The 18,178-nt window shown below is 32.8% G+C and overlaps 1 protein-coding gene across 6 annotated transcripts in view; it reads right to left on the reverse strand.

Moving 5' to 3' along the window:
* Positions 1–18,178, reverse strand: part of LOC127727858 (uncharacterized) — a 103,335-nt gene that overhangs the window by 8,659 nt on the left and 76,498 nt on the right. Inside the window, exon 1 of one of the 6 annotated variants that reach the window (XM_052234980.1) lies at positions 5,463–5,523. The exons of the other annotated variants lie outside the window; for them this stretch is intronic. The gene's annotated coding sequence lies outside the window, so the exon portion shown is untranslated. Of the gene's footprint in view, positions 1–5,462; positions 5,524–18,178 lie in introns of those variants that run through there. 6 annotated transcript variants of the gene reach the window in all.

Consider the following 18,178-nt stretch of genomic DNA (forward strand, 5'->3'; position numbering starts at 1 on the left):
AGTGACGGTTTTAAGTAATTTGTGGTGAAGAATCCCTGACTTAATAATTTACTAGTAAATACATGGATTATGTTTATTGAAATCCAAAATGTCACAACAAACACGAGCAAAGCGAACGAGTTGTGATATATAAACACCGTAAGATGGTGCCAAAGGCACATCACCGTTCAAAAAAGGAAAATTAACAATAGAGAACGAAAAATCGTCCCTTTCTCGTAGAATTTAGTTTAGAGTTTCCCGTGTAAAACTGAAATATCTAAATCTAGGAAAGGACAGTTAGTACCGTTTATATTTGATTTATTTAAAGTAAGTTCCTTTGGGTAAATTTCGGTAGTATATTTAGAAAATTATTGAATATTTAACGAAAAAATATTATCAAGATAACGGTAAGTGTTGTTGAATTTATCAATTAAATGCAATTTGGACGAGTCTTTACTGAGTTTGGTCGTAAACTGTGATTCATAACAGTACAAGAATAAGTCTGCTATTAAAGGGGCGCAATTGGTGCCCATTGGAATACCTACAACCTGTCTTAAAACATGCTACACAGAAAAACAAGTGACCACTATTCTTGAGTTTATTATTGACAACATATTTGTTGAATTTGATGGTAGACTTATTCAACAAATTGTCGGCATTCCTATGGGAACGAACTGTGCGTCTCTCCTGGCCGACCTCTTCTAATTTTCTGAGTTCCTTCAGATACATCTCAAAAAACAAGAAGATCAAACTGAGAAGCCAGATAATTTAATTTCACATTCAGATATATTGATGATGTTCTTTACATTAACAATCCAAACTTTTCTGGTTGTGTTCCATTAATATATACCCAAGAACTAGAAATTAAAGAAACAACAGACACGACTTCCTCCGACTCATTTTTAGATTTATACCTCGAATTAGACACAAGCTTTCATCTCAGTACCAAACGAGACGATTTAAATTTGAAATCATTAATTTCCCCCACCACAGATTAGCTGAAAATTTAAAAAAAAAATACCAACGAAAATCACCGTTTTTCATCTAGCATTATTTGCACGTGCAGTAAAGGTATTTCAAGGTACAACCGTTAAGTCTTAGCATAATACTTCAATCAATCCGATCTACTTTCTGAAGTAAATAAGTAATAGGCAAAATAATACACATATTTTTATTTCCGAAAACAATATTATTATTTTAAGGTAGCCCTTTATAATCAATATATATACACCTGCGACGTCGTGCATTTTCGCGCTAACGCTGAGGTTACAAAGGGGGGACGCAATTTTTTAGATTGATCGCGATTCATCTTCGAATCCAGCACGGTGACACATATTTTTTTCATTTTCTATTTGGAAAAAGCACGACAAATGGCAAATAATGTAAAAAAAAGCTTAGAAAATGATATTATATATCCCACTTTGAGCACCTTATCCTTAATTTTAAGTATAGCTTGAATAATTAACTAGTTATGTCAATTATTTTTACCATATATCATATTTATACTGTAAATGTACGTGTTAACTATTCAAGTGGCGCGTTGAAAGTAAACATGTATGTCCGGAGTAAAAATATGGCATATTGGTATACATATACGTTGACATCAAGAACGAGGAAGGGAAAAGGGTTCGAAAAACAAGTCAACAAACTAATATGGCATTTTTCATCATAATTGATACAATTCAATACGAGTTTCTGATAACTACTAGCAAGAAAGCAACAAATTAGTAAAACATGTCATTCAAGGGCAAATATTCATACAAAAGAGAGTCTGACGTTATCGTCCAAGTTGATTTATTTGTAGATCTTGTACCGTGCTGCTGATCATTTTTGCTGTTTACAGTTTCTGTCTAACTACTATGGTTTCCGAAAAAAAACATAAACAAGGGTTAAAATTCGTCTTTCATCATTTTTGTAATTTACAGTTTTTTTTTTATCTATTACAGTTTTAACGATATTAGCCAAAATTGCAACATTGGTAATTATTATAATTTAAGGATAACAACTCGTATGCCTAGTTGTTCGACAAGTTTGGTCGAAATAGACGGTAGGTAGATCTTGTTATTTTGAACATTTATGCCCGTTAGATTTTCTCTATACATTACGGTTTTAACGATCATGACTGCATAATACTTTCGTTTTACCCTCATGTTCTATGTTAAGCATTGGCAGCAATATCGGTTGGAAGACGGGATCATCCGACACACTTTTTCAACTAATTACCGTAAGAATGATTGCAATCTTCTTTGGTTCCAATTTGCTCTGTAGTTTCAGAGAAGATTATTTTTGTAAAAGTTTACGAACGACGGCAGACGACGGACACTAAGTGATGAGCAAAGTTCAGATGGATTATACCAAATCAGCTTACAAGAAAAAAGAATCCGGAATAGCTAAAAATGACGGAAATATAAAGTTATCTTAAAAGTTAAGGACAGACATACAATTAACATTGAGAAGGATTTTTGCATGAGAAATATTTGGTTGAGGCTAACTTAAGTAGAGAACAGAAACTAAAAATTCAGCAATTTTTCTATTTGTAAACACGCATAACTCTAGAACTGTTGTGTATAAGTTTTATAACATTTGGTTGAGACAAACTAAAGTTAGAGAACGGAAACGAAAAATTCAGCAATTTTTATGTTTATAAAGGGACATAACTCAAGAATGGTAAAAGTGACGCCACCAAATTTCGTACTTAATCTGTATTATGTATTAATAAAATATAATCATTGTGTATAAGTTTCATAACATTTGGTTGAGGCAAACTAAAGTTAGAGAACGGAAACAAAAAAATTGTACATTATCTTAGTTTTGAGGTAATGCATATTGTGTATAGGTTTCATAATGTTTGGTTGGGGCAAACTTAAGTTACAGAATGGAAACTAAAAATTTTGCAATCTTTCGATTTATAAAGGGGCATAACTCAATAATGGTTAAAGTGACACTACTCAAATTCAACTTGATCTGTGTTTTATCAGTGGAAGGCAAAATTAAACATTGCATTGTATATAGCATTGATTGTAGTTGATTCAACTATAATCATGGACAAAGGAAGATAACTCCAATTTTAAAAATTACTTGAATAATGACATTGATATTTTTAGAAATTACATTTAGCTAAGACAAACTCAAGTTAGAGAACGGAAACGAAAAATTCAGCAATTTTTTCATTTGTAAAGGGGCATTACCTTAGAACGGTAATTAAAGTGCTTGTAAGCACTGAATGGTAAAGATTGCTTTAATTTATCAGTAGGAAGTAAAATTGAATATTGCATTGTATAAAGCATTGTTTGTAGTTGATTCAACTACCATTATGCACAAAGAAAGATAACTCCAATTTTCAAAGAAGACTTTAAAATATTTTTAGAAATGAAGGGTAAAAATTGCTTTAATTTATCAGTGGAAGGCAAAATTAAACATTGCATTGTATAAAGCATTGATTGTAGATGATTCAACTATAATCATGGACAAAGGAAGATAACTCCAATTTTGAAAATGACTTGATATTTAGAAAAAAAAAGAAGAAAAAATTAGCAGTTTTTCCATTTGTCTAGAACAGTAAAGTGACGGCACCAAAATTCAAACTTGATCTGTATATTGTGGTAATAAGCATTGTGTATAAGTTTCATAACATTTGGTTGAGGCAAACTTAAGTTAGATAACGGAAACGAAAAATTTAGCAATTTTTCCATTTGTAAAGGAGCATAACTCTAGAACGGTAAAAGTGACGCCACCAAAATTCAAACTTGATCTGTATTTTGGTACAGTCGTGAAATTTCTGGAACAGCAAAATAGTTTTATATTTCATCTTAATAAGTATGCACATGCTTGTGATTTACATCTTATTATTGTGTTTCCTCGTGAAATGTGTAATACAACACAACCTGTGTAAAAAAGTTCAATAAACATGATACATCAATACAATATTAACGACGTTTTGTTTTTCTTTAAAGATGGGTCGTTTAAGAATACTTTGCCTAAAAGTTGAAAGAAGATACAATTTTTAAGGTGCTATCAAAAACTACAAGCCGAAGAAAAGCAGACCTTACCATGACAAAAAAATCAAAGCGCGAATGTGTTAAAAAGGCATTTATCGTATAATAAGCAATACACATGCATGCAGGTGTTCCAATATTTTTAACTAATACAAGATGAGATCCTTTGTCACATGTCAAATATCACCGGTAAAGCCATTATCAATTATGTTTAAACACGTTTACCATTTACCAGTATCATGAATATGAAATATGAAATATGGAATACAATGATTTACTACAACTTGATATAGTTAAAAGGAACATGGTATCATATATTAGATTAAACACATACACTATAAACACCTTGAAATTACAAGTCTTTGTTTATTGTCTCAGAATCGAGAACCATGTAGTCCTATAACATATGACCTCGTGGGCAATATTTTTTGTGTTTTTTTTACTATCAATGTAAATTTAAAAAAATGGAAATATCAGTATATAAACGTTAAATATTGAATAAAAAATGTGAAGTCATATGTTATAGGACTAGATTATCGTGGTGGATTCCTGAGGAATTGCAAGTTGGTGTCAGGCATCAAAATCTGTCATGTATGTTGCATTCCACAAATTATTATTACCTTAACCGTAAACAATTCTTGCAATAATCCATTAACTTGAATTGAGAAAGTTCAGGTATATATATGTAAAGACTAATTTTCCTCCTTTTTGATAATCAACCATGCAGACTCTGAATTTCACCAGTTAGCTAGAAGAACTGACCATGCATTGCAAATTCGTAGTAATTAATCTAAACAATTCTATAACAATTGTTGTTGGTGCAGAGATCAATATAAAAGTGTGTTCATAAAAAAATTTTAAGACGGAAATTAGCCAGACACTGAGATTGATTCTGATAGATTACATTCAGTTGTCAACGTGACCACATTTGTACCCATGGAATAACTTTGAACTTCAGTATATTATATACATATACATGCAAAAGACACATGCAGATCCTAGGATTATGAACAAGGGACAAACTAGGTAACGTTTAGAGTGAGACATGTAAAAAGTCTTATAATGGTTTACTTTTATAAATTTTGACTTGGATGGAGAGTTGTCTCATTGGCTCTCATACCACATCTTCTTAATATATCTATTTGAATTAATCATATATGAAGCTCTACAATGGGGCTAGGGCCTTGATCCGTCTTTAAGTGCGGCCACTTAATCAGGACTTCTCTCTGGGGTTATTTGTAGTTATGAAGCTCTAGCATTTTAAATCTGAAATTCATTTGGAATGTCGTCTTTATAGTTTCCACTGGTACCTTTATTGTCATATTTAAGCATACATAATTATAATTGTGACAAATACAGATCATAAACAACATCAAATAAACGGCAAAATTTCCTTTCCACCCCTTCGTATATGATGTATGTCTAGGCTTATTCCTTCAATAGGTGGGGTTCATAAGTAATTCTTTCCTGTTTGATGAGGTAACTTACCGTGTCGATTTGATTTAATGTTTTAAACCAATTACTTTCGTTTTTAATACTTCCTATTTGATTAAAGGGAGACAATCTAAAAAATTTAAACATTCCAAAGCTAAATTGACTTAATGTGCGCTAAAATTTAAATAGTTTACTCATGTGTTTATGTCAAAAATAAAAATTAAAACTTTGACAGAAGGGATCTGTTTAAAACCATGACTGTCAATGTGGAACCGTCTAATCACGGTTAAGATAATGTTTTCAATAAGTTAAGATAAAATAAGATAATTTTATTTAAATTAATGCACTGTTCATATTATTGTTTATACAAACATTATCAGATGTGCATCCAAAAAAAGGGGGAAGGGTAGACAGCGCGGGTAGAAAATATAGTTTTTTTTCTCTTAAATCGTTAAAAACTCCCCTAACTATGTTCAGCGTTTTTGTCCTTACCCCATTCCTTGGACCCTCGATCCGTCCCTGATTATGACTATTACCTTCTATTGATATTATTGTGACAAATTATTTTCTTTATTTTATGATTGACAACCCTCCATTAGAGGATGTAAGTAAAGTATTGGTCGCCATACATCCCCAAACAATGAGCAAGCCATTTCCTGTACTGTAAGCTAGTAAAGGCCCCGTTATGCCAATATGCAGACACAATTCAAACAATAATATCGATGGTCTGAGGTATTCGTAAACAATAAACGAAAAAACAATTATGCAACATAGACAATAGACAATATTTATTAGCACAAACACATTTACATTAAATGGTTATGGCATACAGTATTGAGACAATAAACTGACAATAGTTAAATTGACTATAATTATATTAGAGTGACAGTGGTATTCCCAGGGGAAAAAGACCATAAATATGTGTGTATCGACAGTTAACACATCATTAATGTCCATGTACAAAAAAACAAAAACAAAAATTAGGATACATATTAAAAGAAATATAATTTATACAGATGTTCTCAATAAAAACAATCATTAATATACTTTATGGTGAGTTTTATAATGACTGGCAGACTGCTATTTAAAAGTGCGGTCATATGCCTCAGTGTTATAGTTGACTGCAATTTAATAAAATTGAAATTAAGATTTTTATTAATATTTTGTATATAGGTGTCCCTCAGTGATATAAAGCATGGACAGACTGAGAAGAAATGGTATTCATCCTCAATTTCTTGTCTATTACAGGATAAGCAAATGCGTTTACTTCTTTCGGTGTTGGTATAACGCCCCCTTTCAATTGCTAGGGAATGGGCACTGAGTTTAAGTTTACTGAAAACTGATCTGTCAGTTTTGAATTTACATATATCAATATACGGGGGCCTTTTTCCAATTTTTTTAGTCTTACAAAAGAAATTTAATTTTTCACATTTATGGATAGAACAATTCATAATTTGATTCTTTGTTGGATAGTATTTATGTAATATTTTAAATTAATAGTATCAAAAGTAAGATGGCCAAAACCTAATTTATTTAACCAGTCTTTTACAATGTTAACCCATTTACTTGTTTTCTCTACATTATTAAATATTTTATAGACTAAAGAATTAGGTGAGTTCACAATGTGGTTTAGAAATTTTATAGCTGAAAGCTGAATTTTTAAGTACAAAGGGGTTCTGTTTGTCTCAGCTAGACAAGCTACATTTGTTGTTTTGCACTGTACCCCTAAAATTTCTTTAATAAATTTTATATGTAAATGTTCAAATGGATCTGAATCTTTGAACACTTCGCTTTCACCCCATACTTCACTTCCATAAAGAGTGATTGGGACAACTAAAGTATCAAATAATTTTTCAAGCATATTGCAAGAGTTATCTAAAGAAACTGTTTTTTTTAATTTTAAACCAAGCCTTTCTTCCTTTTTCCATAAGAATTTTTTTTGAATGACTTAAATTGCCTGAATAATTTATTGTTATTCCAAGGTAACAATAAGATTTAACAGTCTCAAGATGCTCGTTTTCTACTTTAAAATAATTACAATGGGATTTCCCATTAGAATTGAAAATTATAATTTTTGATTTTTGTTTGTTTACATCAAGTTTCCACAGGGAACAAAATTTAGTTAACTCATTAAGTGCATTTTGTAGTCCTTCTTGGGTTTCTGACATTAGAATAATATCATCTGCATATAATAATGATGTTAGTTTAACATCTCCTATAACAATTGGTTGAGTGTTTGCATGATCAAGGTCATTTACAAGGCCATCTATATAAATATTAAACAAAGTTGGGCTAAGTACATCCCCTTGTTTTACTCCGCAATTTGATATAAATTCATGGCTAATACCATTTTGAAATTTAATTCTGCATTTGTTTTCATTATACATTGATTAAATGACATTAAAAAGCTTGCCTGGAAGTCTGTTTTGGAGTAGGATGTAAAATAAACCCTCCCTCCAGACAGTATGAAAGGCTTTTCGTAGATCTATAAATGCTGCAAAAACTTTCTTTTTTTTTGGTCTTATATTTATCAACAATTGACTTTAATGAGAAGATGTGATCTGCTGTTCTAGCTTTTTCTTTGAAGCCAATTTGATTTTCACTTATCAAATTATTGGTGTTAATGAACTTCATAAGTCTGGTGTGTATAATTTTATTGAATAATTTTCCCAAATTATAAGTCAATGAGATACCTCTATAATCAGATGGGTCAGATTTGTTCCCCTTTTTATGAATTAACGTGATCAGACTGTTGTTCCATAATTTTGGGAAGCTGCCTTTCATAAATACTAGGTTGAAAAGTTTTTATAGGGGTTCTAATAATACTGGCATACCACATTTAATCATTTCATTAGAAATTAAGTCTCATGCTGATGATTTACCATTTTTATGTGTCTTAACTGCCTTTAAGATTTCAACTGGCTGAATTGGTTGATTAAATTCGTTGTCAGAATTGCATGTATTTAGTGTCTTTTTTAAGGCATTCAACTTTTCAATAATTATGTCATGATATTTATTGTTTTGGATATTAGATATACTGTTCATTTTTTTAAAGTAGTTTATAAATAATTCTTGATCAAAATGGGTTTCTTCTTTTAATTCTGATAGAGCATTTAATTTGTTAAGTAAATTCCAAAATGTCTTTGGGTCTTTTTTCATATTTAGTGAAATTCGGTCACAGATTTGACTTTTGTAACTTCTTTCTTCTTGTTTACACCTTCTTCTTAATTTAGATTTAAATGAGTAAAATGATTTCCTGTAGGACCCATTGTCTGGAAACTTATTTACAAGAAAACAGTACGTTTTAACTGTAGTATGAAGGTCATGACAAGAGTCCGAGAACCATGTTTTTTTAATTTTTCTTGATAGGCCTATTCATGATTTTCTTTTGAACAAATTTAGTGGATGAAAGAGCTGTATCACATAATAATGCGTTAAATTTTTCCACAGCTATATTCGAATCGATCTGCCTATCACATACAAAATCATCTAGTCTTTGTTTCACCTGTGAGCTTTGAATGTTTGTAGTATAGCAACCAATTGCTTTGTTATCCCAAATAAATTTACCAGGCAGAGGATCTAATTTTGTCCCTGTATTTTTACATTTTTGAAAGCAAGTAAGTAAAGAGCAACTGATGGGACAATGATCTGAAATTGTAGTAAACTCATTAACTTTAAAGTTTCCAATACATTCTAATATATTAGAAGACACAAGTGTATAGTCTACAAGACTGGAACCATTATATGTTATACATGTACATTTGCCCATAGGGTCTCCAATAGTTCTTCCATTCAGTATTCTGAGTCCGGATTCTTTACATAAATCAATTAATAATTTTCCACTCCTGTTTGCAGATTTCGAATCAAGATTATTTCTTAAATTATGAGAGTCAATTGAATACTCATTGTCATTTGATTTTGGGAATTTTGCTTCATCAGAGATTACATAGTCAGGAATAGTATTAGTATAGGCATAAAAAATTACCTTGAATTAAAATATCTCCGAGTTGACCATAGTGCTCAATATTCCTAAGCAACTTTGAATAAACTTCATTTATATCTTCTGTACAACCAGAAGAATATTCTGGTGAAAAATATACAATAAAAATATCATTCTTTAGATTAAAAAAATGTTTATCTAGTTGAACCCATACAGCATTGTGGAGCAGGATTTGTTTACCATTCCGGAGCATGAGTGTACTGATAAGTCGTTGAGAGATCAACTTTTTATTGATATACAGACCCCCGGAGAGGGTGAAAAACTGAAAATACAAAATAACACCAATAAGCATACTATTAAGACAACACTTATACAATAAATGTCAAATAGTAGTACATTCACAAAGAAAATGGTTATACAGTTCAATACAAGTAACTCTTGTACACAACACTCATGATGATTCAGAAAAACCTTCGAAATACAACATGAATATATCAGAAAAAGATTGCACACACATAATCTACATAGGCAAGAGAAATGATAGGTTGCATCTGTGCTTGACTGTACTTTTCATAACATGCACGATATAAGTGTGTACGCACGTTGAGACTGTGCGGTACTGTATTTTTAGAAAATTCGAGCGTGACCATTGTCTACATCTATAAATCTTAAAAATAAATCCTAACATGTGGGATTGACAAATAATGAATGGAGTTTAAGGGGAAAATGCACACATAAAAAAATACAAACAGTACTGTTTACCCACAGCGGCAGCATTTACTCATGTCGGGTGTAAATGAACATCAATAATCAAAAATGAAGGTGCATAAAATGCATAATTCAACAATTTGCACAACGATATAAAAAATGAGCACAAACATAAAAGTTAAATTTATTCTAGTGGTGGGTAAAACTCCAAGTAAAAAAAAAAAACCAACGTGTTGCAGTTTTGACAATAATCGAGGAAATGATGTGACTTGGAGTGAAATGATCAAAAAGGGACGACATGGCCAATTCGGCACTTAGACCAAAACAGTGCAACGAGATAACCGCTAATTTAAAATTTAATGGGGTTCGCGTTGCTCAGTGTATAGTTTTCTGTGTTGTGCTTTGTGAACTGTTGTTTGTCTGTTGGCCTTTTTTTCCTTAATTTTTAGCCATGTTGTCAGTTTATTTTCGACTTTTAAGAGTTTGAATGTGACTGTCCCCGTGGTAAATTTCGCTTCTCTTTTATGACAGACTACAACCACCAACAACAACAACTGAATTATAGGCTTCTGTTTTGAGACAGACACATAAAGCCCCGGAGTGTGGCGAGGTTAAAAGCTTAACTGTCTCCAACCTGAGATATTTTATATAAATAGCATTTGATTGATTGATTGATTATTGGTGTTTTAACGCCACTTTTAAGCGCCACATTTGGGCTATTTCGTGGTGGCGTTTTTATTGGTGGAGGAAGCCGGACGGTGTCCGGAGTAAATAGCATTTGAAACAAAAGAATAAACTGTAAAATGTCTGCTTTGATTTGATTTCATATATAAATATTAAAAGAATTAAGGCTTGTTTGACTCTGGTGTTTGTTGTTTGATGACAATACAGTGGGATTTGCTCCATTTTTTTTTGGGGGGGGGGCTCTTTGCGTAAGTGCTCGCATAGGCGGATCCAGGGGGGCCCGGGCCTCCCCTTTCGTGGGAAAAAGAGTGGTTGATTATATAGGGAATCACTGAAGCATGACTGGAGCCCCCCCTTTAGGTCAGTCAGCGGGCCCCAACTTATGAAAAGTTCTGGATCCGCCACTGACAACTAATCCCCATGGATGAGATGTTGTTATTCTGATACATGTACAACAACGGCGCGTGACCAAATATTATTGACTTACCAGTACTGGTTCCCCACAAACTAAACTAATCAGATTCAGCATACAACAGAGCTCCACATAAGAATTCACAAATGGGTTTTTTATGTAATTGAGTGAAATAGTTTTTTCAATTGCATTATTAACTCCAATTCACCCTTCAAGCAAATATCCAATTGGGTTTTTCACCACCAAGCTCTTTAATGTATTGGGGTTTTTCGTCATCAAAATATTGAATTTAGGCATGTTATAATGAAATTATATCAAACCGAGATGTTCATTCATGATTTAAAAATGTTTCTTTCATTATATATGTGATGGCTGTTTTATTTGGTTTATACCTTGAAGAGCACTGAATTGTTCGTTTAATTTGAGTCTGGTTTGTTTTAACTGTTCAGCCAGTTTTGTATTTTCTCTCAAATTTATATAAACTGGTGTCACTAGTGGGGCATGCAGTAACTAATTACCTTTCTAGAGCACATTCGATCACCGTTGATTAGTCATATGGAGATGAAACCTGTGTTTGTCATACTAACAATATTTTTGTTAAGGAGCGTATAGTCACCCTAGATGCATGGTTTTCTGTCTGGATGAGCTCTGCATGAACCCGTGCTTCCAAGGAACGTTTCCTGATAACACTAGCTGAGTCTAGTTATCATAACTATCCCTCAGCTATCAAAAAGAAGGTGAAATATGGAAATGGGGAATATGTCAAAGTGACAACAACCTCACCAAAGAGCAGAAAACAGCCGAAAGCCACCAATGGGTCTTCCATGCAGCGAGAAAATCCCGCACTCAGAGGTGGGCCTCAGCTGGCCCCTAATGGGGCTGAATAGTGAAATCTGTGTTTTAAATTAATATTCCTATAGTAATGAACATAGAGATGTTCTCGCTCGGACACACATTCCATGAAAACATGCTTCTAATCAACATTTTTTTTTATTAATCTTATAAAAACGAATGACAGTTGATTCTGGAAATTTAGACGAAATTTAAAAGGCACCTTTTGTGTGTATTTCATAAGAGACATATAATACGGAATTATATGTCATTGGTTAAATGCAAAAATATGTCATATCAAAACAATGTTTTAATGAAAAGAATATTCTATAGAATAAAACGATTTACGGACACTGAGTGATATTCTTTGGCGTGAGGCGATGATTTCTATTTATCTAGAACTTATGGCCATTGCAATTAAAAAGAAGAAGTTTGATATATTCCTCGATGTTTTAATCAAAACAATTGTAAATTACTACCGGTGTGTGGTTTGTGGGAATAGATTAGCAATTGTTTAAGTACTTATAATACCATGGAAATTAATATTATTTAGTTATGATTATTTTATCAAACTAGAGATCCGTTTGTCATTTTTTTTTATTAAATGTGCTAGTTTTCCAAGGGACACCTGTGTTGACTACCCTCTCCAAAAAAAAAAATATTTAACAATGGCAAAGTCAATTCTTTTGTTTTTGGTACATGTATGTGAAAAACCTCCCCCCGAAATAAATCAGATTAAAAGTTAAAGTAGCAAGTGCACAACCTCCTGTCCCATCTACAAAAGAATCATTGCAAGTTTCTGTGAATTCCGTCAATTCATTTTAAAGGAGTCGCGGTAATCTGTATTCATAAGCCTAGTTAGAGGGTCTAGTTGACAGAGGCCTAAGACGTGTTTAGCGACAAAATGTGACGATATGTTAACAAAATAGGATATACAAACAAAATTATATTCATTAGCACAAAAAAAAAAAAAAAAAAAAAACACACACACACACACACACACACACAAACACACAAAAACCCCAGCTTAGTACAAATAATTTTTCTTAAAATCAATATTCGCACTCAACGGACAGGCGATTGCAAAAACAGCATCTTCTAATTGCGTATTGGATATGAACTATACTGCATTGGCCCTGTTATTCCTGATTGATAATTCCTTCAGTCTGTCACATAACCATATAAAAGTAACAAAGCAACAACTTCATTTTATTTTGGGTTATTTACGAAAGGACAAGTTAGAAATGAAAAAGTGAGATTTGTTTGAACAAGTATAAAGTTGATGTTTCAAACTCTTTCACTCCAAAAGCTTGGTTGGAGCAAGGAGGTTATATGAGAAGGAGACAGGACGAAAGACGCTAATTAGACATAAAATGTTACCGCCTTTTCTGTAAGTGGGTGTTAATTAGTTGAGATCGATTCGGAAGCAGAGGGAGACTTTGTCCTAATTACACATCCGAGTAAGAACGGAAGCACCCAAAGTGTTATAAACCGACCGAGATTTTACAAAATAAGGCTGAGATCATGGCTCAATTCTCGACAGTATATATATATATAGCCGTAATAATTTACAAGAAGTGAAGGTTTGGCCAGGATTCCAGACTATTAAAAAATACACACCGGATGTTTTCTGTTGACGTATTTCATTCATCATTTGATCATGGTCGACGATTTTTTTATAAGCGATACCTAAGTGTTGGAGCTCGAATAAGAATTTGATCCAGAGATATTCTGCATCTGCAAGACAACGACTCAGTCGACCTGAATTGTTTCGTAAAGGATGTATATATATATATATATATATATATGGAATTAAAAGTTAAAACATAAAATATTTATAAAAATGTGCAGGAAAAATGTGCGTAAATAAAAGAATAGACACGCTTTCCTATCGTGGTATATTTATTAACAAATTGACGTATTTTTTTTATATATATTACAACCGTGCATGGCATGAAAAGAGTATTGATTAAGAAGAAATCTACACATGGTATGTATATTGTCGGGGAAGAAACATATATAGATAGGTACCAATCTACATGCCTTGCAATCCTAGTATTAATTTACAAAATGCATGTGTTAATTTTCTGACTTTTTCCCGTTTTATTAAGCCATTGAAGAACTGGTTTTAACAAAATCTTAATTAAACCCAGTGTACAACAAGGTATTGATTTGGCGTGGTCACATTGAGAATTTTCAAAAATTAAAATTGTTATCATATTTCTTTTATTTCTTTTATTTTTGTTTTTTGTTCCTTTGCTTTCAGTGAAAGCCCGTCAATTTAAAGAGAACCAAAATCAAAATATTGGAAAATAAGATGAACCGATGCAAAAACATTTAATTTTGCACAGAAACTATTTTAATGAGAGAAAAAAAAAAACTGTCATGTCCTGATGTCTACCCGGAGATAAACTGAAACTTTCTCGGATAAATTCCTCTGTATCAATAAAATTAAATCGCTACGGTCGCAACCGGTCACTTTAACAAAGGAAACATCACATATATCTTTCGAGGATATAACCTACCATTTCCCATTCCCAGGAGCCAACATCGGAGGTGAAAATCTAAGCAGCTATGCCTATATCTACAGCCTAACGCAATGAGAAACAAACTTTTCGCTGGCTCTCGATACATTTCTCTTCGTCTCAATTACAAATATTCGCTCCGGTCGCAGCCGGTCACCGTAAAGAAAGTACCTCACATATTCCTCTTTTTTCTATAATATTACCTACCAATTATCATAGGCAGCGTCATACATCATACAGGTGAAGAGAAAATCACACGGACTGTTCGCGGTAACAGCCTGGTACACCAGAGGACCGTATTAAGTGGGTGATAAACATGTCGGTTTCTTTATATTTTTTATCATTTTCCTCTGCTCGAATTGCTATCCTGGGGATGCTAATTTTATATCAAGCAGAGTGTTCACTCTCCTTCTAATATAACCTCCTTGGTTGGAGTTTGTTGTCTGTGGTATAAATAAATTGAGGTCAAACATATCTGGAATATGATAGCCAATGACCAAACCATGTAATCCAGTTTGATTGGTTTTCAAAAACGGCTTTAGTTCGGAATTATCAAATAAGAATATATCTTAGAGTTTTGAACTATTTTCAAACTTGCTACACAAACAAGTAATCATGATTAATGTCAGTTAAATTTCTTCACATTTGAATTTCGACTTTAGCCAGAAAAATAACTTTTAATTTCAAAAACAGCACCTCAGAATTGAATATCCAGAGTGGTTGGGCTCCTATCTAGAATGTTGTAATGTTACCTTACGGGAGAGAGAGAGAGAGCATAATAGACAAATGAATATTTTGCATTGAACAACAGTTACATTAACAATCCATGACAGTTTCTATATCTTATACAACAAGACTTAGGTAAAACTATTCATCTTTATTTAACAATTATCTGATCTTGTATGTCAAACAGGCATTTAAGTTCACGATTGCATTTCTTTTTTTAAAGAAAGCAACTTGTTTGTGTAGTATTTAATACAACGTGCTAGTAGAGCATTTGCATTATTCACGTATTTGCTGGCGTATCCGTATCGACGTATCGTATAACACGTATATGAGGAAAGGATAAATTAAGTCAAGTTGGTCCCGATGAAGATATTTTATAATGCATTTGATTTTAATTTAGTTTTAATTGAGGTCGGGGCTAGATCATTAATTTTATACAAATCTGCCCGATACGTATAAGTCGATCCGTGCACGTATCCAGATACGTGAATAATGAAAATGCTCTATTAGAGCTGTTGCAGAACTCACGTATCGAGGACGTATCCGTATATGACGGAACGTATATGAAGTATTTGTGAATATGCTAAAATGAGTATTACATGTATTCGTAATATACACGATTTTGCATTCCCTTGTCTTTACATGAAGGAGTGAAGTTATGTAAAAATAAGACGTGCCACTCGATAAGTGTAGTAACTGTATTAAAGTAGTATTTCGTTGAACTTTTTCACGATTAAAGCGAAGTTTGAAAAATTTCTGAATAGGCCGTTTGAATTCTATATCACCTGTAATGAATTATCAAAAATCAGATTTTTAAACTACATTGCTTATTTTGCATTTTATATCTGTCTTTGTTGTGTACGAACTATGACAATTAATCTCAGAATGTTTGCTTGAGTGTTTTAGTCGTCCGCTATTAGGTCTTATGCATAACATTTTTAACAAGGTAAATAACAGTAATTGAGAAAACGAGTTGACCGTGGCGGCAACTGTCCGATGTTCTATTCTTAATTCTAAACAGCATAATTTAAATATGAATGGAGATTATCTTGGTCAAGGGTATTGCATTTGTATTTTAGTGAATGGTACTGCTAAGAACAAATGAATGGCTGTTGTGGTCAGACTGTTAAGTAAGAAATCATAATAGAGACCTAATGAATAACTTCTTTAATGTAAAAGAATCCAAACGAGAAAACTAAAGTGTATATAAAAGTGAAATTTATGAGAGAAAAAAAAACGATCTTACATGTATGATCAACATGTTCTTCCCAACTTAAATATATTAATAAACTGCTTCACCGAGCGCAGCTGGATACGACCGCAGAGGTCAAACCCTGAACAGTTGGGGCAAAAATGGACACAATATTTAAGCTTGATAAGGTCTGAATTTGGATTGTAATTAAATATTTGACACATTATAGGTTTCTGACACAGACTAAGTGTAATTTTTTTTACCCCCCCCCCCCCCCTCCAAATTTTCTTTTTGTAAAATGTGGTACAAATTAAGAGACATCCATACACTTAAACACAAGTTATTGTCTGAAAACAAGAAAAATGCCTTTTTGGCCCCTAATCCCTGAACGGTTGGGACCATCACCCCCAAAAACAATCCCAACCTTCCTTTTGTGGTATTGAACCTTTTGGTTAAATTTCATAGAGCTCCATACACTTAAACTTAAGTTATTGGTTGGAATCCAAATGTATGATTTGAATGTATATTCAATTGAAGATTTCTTGCTGTTGTGCAATACACTGTGCTGTTTTGCAATACTTAGTAAATCTGTTTTCAGGCTACATACAAAGAATTAGCAAAATAAATTGTGACCCCCCAATTTTTTTCTTTGGAAAATTGACAATTTCTTAAATCTTGAGGAAAAAAAATTGACCCCCCCCAATTTTTTTTTTAACCCCCTCTCCAAATAAAAAATAATATTTGAAGAGAATTTTCTTTTGCGGAAATAAAATTGACCCCCCCCAATTTTTTTTACCCCCTCCCCCCTGTTCCAAAAAAAAATTATTTTGAAGAAATTTTCTTCTTGTAAAATGTGGTACAAATTAAGAGACATCCATACACTTAAACACAAGTTATTGTCTGAAAACTAGAAAAATGCTTGTTTTAGACCCTTTTTGGCCCCTAATTCCTGAACGGTTTGGGAAGTTACCTCCCAAATGAATCCCAACCTTGTACTTGTGGTATTGAACCTTGTGGTACAATTTCAGAGCAATCAAAATACTTGTACACAAGTTATTGTCCTGAAACTAGAAAAATGCTTGTTTTGGCCTCTTTTTGGCCCCTTATTCCTAAACGGTTGGGACCATCACCCCCAAAAACAATCCCAACCTTCTTTTTTTGGTATTGAACCTTTTGGTTAAATATCTTAGAGATCCATACACTTAAACTTCAGTTATTGTCCGGAAACCAAATGTCTTCGGACGACACTGACGCCGACGACGACGAACGATACCAATATACGACCGCAAAATTTTTTTGCGGTCGTATAAAAATAAGAAGATGTGGTATGATTGCCTCCACAAGAGACCAAATGACACAGAAATTAACAACTATAGGTCACCGTACGCCCTTCAACAATGAGTAAAACCCACACCACATAGTCAGCTAAAAAAGGCCCCAAAATGACAAATGTAAAACAATTCAAACGAGAAAACTAACGGCCTGATTTATGTTCAAAATAATGAACGAAAACCAAATGACATACAGCAACAATTGACAACCACTGAATTAAATGCTCCTGACTTGGGACAGGCACATACAGAATACATGTTCATCGATGTCAATTCCAAGTGATTTGAAAGAATGAACATTCTCAACACAGGTTTCATTTATAGTAATAAATAATTTTGATAGTTGTGTTAGTCTTTGTTTCGAACTTAGTTGCATTCTCTTCATTTCCTGTACAGCATTCAAATCATTTTGCAAAGTACT

The sequence above is a fragment of the Mytilus californianus genome, unplaced genomic scaffold, assembly GCF_021869535.1.
Source record: "Mytilus californianus isolate M0D057914Y unplaced genomic scaffold, xbMytCali1.0.p SCAF_2, whole genome shotgun sequence".
Classification (NCBI taxonomy): Eukaryota; Metazoa; Mollusca; class Bivalvia; order Mytilida; family Mytilidae; genus Mytilus; species Mytilus californianus.